The 5736-nt window shown below is 38.9% G+C and overlaps 1 long non-coding RNA gene across 1 annotated transcript; it reads right to left on the minus strand.

The window, feature by feature from the left end:
- On the minus strand, positions 1-4376 carry LOC144536571 (uncharacterized). Its single transcript, XR_013503760.1, has 2 exons — positions 4310-4376; positions 1-1992 (listed from the first exon to the last, which is right to left on the minus strand). It is a non-coding gene; the product is annotated as an uncharacterized LOC144536571 (long non-coding RNA).
- Positions 4377-5736: the final 1360 nt, after the last annotated feature.

The following is a 5736-nucleotide window of genomic DNA, read 5'->3' on the forward strand; positions in this document are numbered from 1 at the left end:
AAGAGTCAGAATCAGCTTTAATGGCAAAATAAATGTGAACAAATACAGGAAATTTGACTTCTCATACACAGAAAGTACATACACAGGATTGTAAACAGTAATACAGTAGTGCAGGGCCTGTTTCCTGACTCTGGATGAGTAGAAGTCCTGGATGGACGGCAGGTTGGCACCAATGTTTTTCTCTGCAGTCCTGACTGTCTGTTGCCCTCTGTTCCTGTTTGGTGTCCGATCCAAACTGGACTTGCAGTAAACAGAAAGTCATAGTAAAGTATGTCATAAGACATAGTATAGTATGTTGAAATAAATATCAGTGTATAGTGTGACAAAAAAGTCATATACTGTACATAGAAAAAATGTCTAAATAGTTATAACAAGTCATAGTATAGCATGACGAAAAGTTAACAAAAATTCATAGTATAATATTTCAAAAAAGTCATAACAAAAAGTCCTGTTCATAAAGGCTATGAAGAGATGAATTTCTGACTAAATTCTAATGTAACAAAATGAAAAAGTTTATCTGAGGATAATATGAGACTTTAGTAGTCTGAGTTAGAGAAATCAGGTGATTATCGTTGAATTTGAAACTGATAAGAATGCCTTTTCAGAAACCCGTCTAAGTGTTCTAAGTATTCTGTACATTCCTGTATTGGCATGCAAGTGTTGTTTTAAGACAGACTCAAAAAGCGTGTCCTTTAATACACTGAGGAGACTTTAAGCCTTGTGTATTTTTCTGTGTTTGCTACAACTGATTCCCACACATTAATATGTAATTCTCCGTTTTAAATGCAGCTCAAGAGGTGTAGTTCAGTTCTTGTGTTGAAGCCTCAGTGCTTCCTCAGAGAAACCAAAAGTTGTTCCACTTCTGCTTCCATCTCCTCCAGTTCCTCTGTGATTTTTTTGCCTTGCCTTGCTGCGTCTTCAACACTGGAAACGAACTGTGGCAGATCTGTTGTCCTCTGAGAGTCACTGATAGTTTTCGCCATCGTGATCGCAGACTTCAAAGTCTTTGCAGTTTGTGCAGCTACACTGTGCACAGCAGCATCGGAGGCCATTTTGTTGCTAATGGTTTTGATTGTTTTCAGCTTGTTCACCAGTGGTTTGATACTTTCACTGAAATCACTGCTTTTCTGCATCATATTCTCCTTCTTTGACTTCATTTTCTGTTCTTTTGAATCTTTGCTTGTACAATGATTCATGATATTGCCAACTACAAAAACGGCAAACCTAGTAGCATACAATGCACCAAAAGCACAACCATACGCACCACCTGCTGCACCAATGGTCCCACCAAAAATACCACCGATTGCACCACCAGTTGCACAGCCGATGGTGAACGATGCTACATCCCTCACTACACCACGAACTGGATTACCAGTTACTTTAGCTGCAGAGAAGACTGCACCACCAACACCACCACAGAACACTCCACCAACTACACTGCCAAACACGCTGCCGATAACGCCCACAGTTGCAACGACTACATTAGTACGGCCACAAAACGTGGAGCAAGTTGCAATACTAACTGCCTGCAATGTCCCCAAAGCTCCAGCAGTAACACCACCACAAGCTGCACCACTAACTCCTCCCAACAGACTTAGCAGACTTTGGAATGTCTCATTCTTGATAATATCCTCGTGCATGTCATGAAGTTGTGCAACCACCAGCGTGAAGCTCTCTGAAGTCTTCTGAAGACAATGTCTACCTTCACCGTAGACGCGTAAAAAAGATGTCAAACTTGTTATGAGTTCGTCTTTTATGTCAGTTGAAGCGGTAAATGCTCCGTAGGCAACAGAGGCGCCTTCAACATCAAATAGGTTTTCCATTTTTGTGTTTTTTTTCTTCCACGATAATCCACCTGATAACTAAGGTGTTTTCTACTTGATGAAAGTTGAGTTTTTCAGTTGTTGGACGTAGTTTAAGATCCCAAATCGATGGTTAATTCCCAGAAATAAAACCAGGAGTTCTCGTCATTGAAGAGGTAGAAGTTTCTGCCTTAGAAAGAAAAACAGATTACAATTTAAAAACTTGTATTTATGTAGAAATATTAGTTACAAATAAAAAAAATGCAACATTTGACAGTAATGGTAGCACTTATTACGACATTGAAACAAACAGCTCCAGATTTATGGAAGCTGAAGAGAGCCACTGAAATATTTGAATGTATTAATTTAATTTGTATTTAACAAATGCATGAACAAACTTGAACCTGAATAACCGATTATTTTTGGCCACTTGCTGAACAAGATGTAAACATAAGATTAATATATCATCACCTTTTAAGTTTATATGGCAAACGTTTTGGCAAACATTTGCTTATTTAAACAAAAAATATTATTTAACAAGAAAAAAAAAGTTTTTGGATTACTTTAAGTTAATGCATTTAGTCATGTTTCTGCCTATCTAATCCATCTCATAATTAATCTGTCATCTTTAATATTCGAGGCGTAGTCGGGGTGGAGAGGGGTTGCAGTTCGGTGGGCTGGGGATCTCATCGCTGCTTTTTGCAGATGATGTGGTCCTGATGGCATCATCGGCCTGTGACCTTCAGCACTCACTGGATCGGTTCGCAGCCGAGTGTGAAGCGGCTGGGATGAGGATCAGCACCTCTAAATCGGAGGCCATGGTTCTCAGCAGGAAACCGATGGAGTGCCTTCTCCAGGTAGGGAATGAGTCCTTACCCCAAGTGAAGGAGTTCAAGTACCTTGGGGTCTTGTTCGCGAGTGAGGGGACAATGGAGCGGGAGATTGGTCGGAGAATCGGCACAGCAGGTGCGGTATTACATTCAATTTACCGCACCGTTGTGACGAAAAGAGAGCTGAGCCAGAAGGCAAAGCTCTCAATCTACCGGTCAGTTTTTGTTCCTACCCTCACCTATGGTCATGAAGGCTGGGTCATGACCGAAAGAACGAGATCCAGGGTACAAGCGGATCGAAATGGGTTTCCTCAGGAGGGTAGCTGGCGTCTCCCTTAGAGATAGGGTGAGAAGCTCAGTCATCCGTGAGGAGCTCGGAGTAGAGCCGCTGCTCCTTCGCGTCGAAAGGAGCCAGTTGAGGTGGTTCGGGCATCTGGTAAGGATGCCCCCTGGGCGCCTCCCTAGGGAGGTGTTCCAGGCACGTCCAGCTGGGAGGAGGCCTCGGGGGAGACCCAGGACTAGGTGGAGGGATTATATCTCTAACCTGGCCTGGGAACGCCTCGGGATCCCTCAGTCGGAGCTGGTTAATGTGGCCCGGGAAAGGGAAGTTTGGGGTCCCCTGCTGGAGCTGCTACCCCCGCGACCCGACCCCGGATAAGCGGATGAAGATGGATGGATGGATGGATCTTTAATATTTTACAGTTTTAATTTTCATAATCGTTTTAACTTAAATGTGTAAACATTTAAAACTCCAATAAAGTTTTTTCCACAGAGCGGCTGTTACATGTTTAATGTATTCAAATACTCAATAAATACATTATAAATACATAAATACAAATAATCAATTCACATAAATTGAATAAAGTAAAAAAATCTTTTTAGACAATAAAGTGAAAATAAGGGCAAAAAATACTAGTATATAAAAAGATATTTATATATCATTATATTAGTGGATATTTTTGTTTTTTAGTGAAGCATCTAAATGAAAAAGTAATTGGCCAATCTATAATATATATAGTTTTTTAAACCATCAATTTAGTCATTTTTATTCAATACTTTAAAATCTCTATTTTTTCCGGTGGCACACTTAAGACTCCATACAACTGTCATTGCAGGAACTGATGCAAAAGGGTTTTTACTGTTGTCACAGTAGTGTAGCTTTTTCCAGTTTGGTAAATTATTAAACTGAACTAATGACTGCGGCTAGAGTTTCTTCCTCATCTGCTACTTCCTTCTGTCTGAAGGAATGTTGGGATTAATAAAGTCTATCTATCTATCTATCTATCTATCTATCTATCTATCTATCTATCTATCTATCTATCTATCTATCTATCGCTCATAAAACAAAGAGGACAAAATGCAAAATATGATAAAAAGTATGTGTTATATATAATATAATCTTAGAGAGTAAACCAGTTTTTACTTGTTATTTGTTACAGAATCAGAAAAGGTTTTATTGCCACAATAAGTACACTTGTGTGAAATTTGCCTTGGTGAAAGGTACAGATGCATAAACAAACAAACAAACAAACATATTGAACATTAATATAAAATAAACAAATACAGAAAAACAAATATATACAAAGTAACTGTTGCATAAGAAAAAAGACTGAATGGCTGAGTGCAAAATTTTCAAAGACTATACAGCAGATTCAGATCAGTTTGATTTGTACTTACAGTCTGTCCTCCGTTTCCAGACGCAGGTAAAGTCACATCTGGACAGTCAGATTTTGTTCGAAGGACAAAGTGATAGCAGGAGGAGGAGCCTGTACTAAAACACTTTCACTTCCAGGGGCCTCGAGGGAAAAACAGGAAGCATCAAATAACTGTGAAACTGCTCAGTTTGTATCATGAAGAACAAGAAATAAATGGAAAAATATTCATATATATGCATATGAGACTCTGCAATATCATCATGAACAAATTAACCATATATACTTACCTGAACTTCAGATTTTGAGGATGATCCCTCCTGTTAACCTGTTTATATTTTGGGCATTGTGTATCTTTTTGATTATCACTCTTTGCCAGTGTTGGGGAAGTTACTTTTAAAAAGTAGTGTTTGCTCCTTACTCATTACTTCTTTAAAAAAGTAATCCATTACTTTACTTAGTTAGCCCCTATGGAAAGTAACTTTTTACATTACTTGTTACTTTTATGTTGCTTGACTTTGGGCAGAACCCAATAGGCCTACATAAAGTTCTACTATGGAGGACATAACAGGTATTTCTTTTGTGCTCTTTATTATACAAAATAATATCAGTAGGCCCCTTAGGAACAACATGATAACCTCAAAATGGGTCATATGTCTCAAAATAAAACATTTTACTCATCTAAATCCGACAGAAAAATGGCAGTCGAGTTAACGGGAGTTGACAAAAGTTTCTCGCCAGGACACAGTGTACTCCCCTTAGTTTCAACGAGTTTGAAGTAGTGGGAATAACTCCATCCCTCAAAAGTTAGTGTTGGCTGCTTCTCTCTTGCCACGATTGCTCTGCTACCAGCCTCTGTCACGTACCGTGTGGAGCTTGTGACAGCGCGCAGCTGAGAAGGCAGTGTCGCTGTCAAATCTGTCCCTGGGAAAAGTAACTGAAAAAGGAACTACGCTTCGTTACCACATTTTCAGTAGTAGCGCGTTACACTACTTTTTACCCAAAAAAAGTAGTTACTGTATCTATTGTTTTAAGCCATCAACCTGCTAGGGACTGCAGATGAAAATTAGCCTGTATGGCTAAATCTGGCACATTTACATGTTGGACTCATGTTGATTAATGTGCGTTTTCCATTTTAAATAAAGAAAGAAATTTAAAAAAAAAAACTGTTGGACAAAAATAAGACATTTGAGGGCGTCACCTTGTGCTCTTGTAATGGGCATTTTCCACAGATTTGTAATGTTTTATAGACCAAACAACTAATCAATAAATGGATAAATTGATGAATCATTTGAGGCCATTCACAGATGAGACAGTCACAACCATCATGTATAAGAGGGTCACCTTTATTGTCACAAAAACACAACAGGAACGTACAAAAGCAGCAACCTTTTTTTTTTTCTTGGTTGATTTTTCTCACACGAAGCAGCAACTTTTACTTTCCATACACAA

Source organism: Sander vitreus, chromosome 21 (assembly GCF_031162955.1).
Source record: "Sander vitreus isolate 19-12246 chromosome 21, sanVit1, whole genome shotgun sequence".
Taxonomy (NCBI): Eukaryota; Metazoa; Chordata; class Actinopteri; order Perciformes; family Percidae; genus Sander; species Sander vitreus.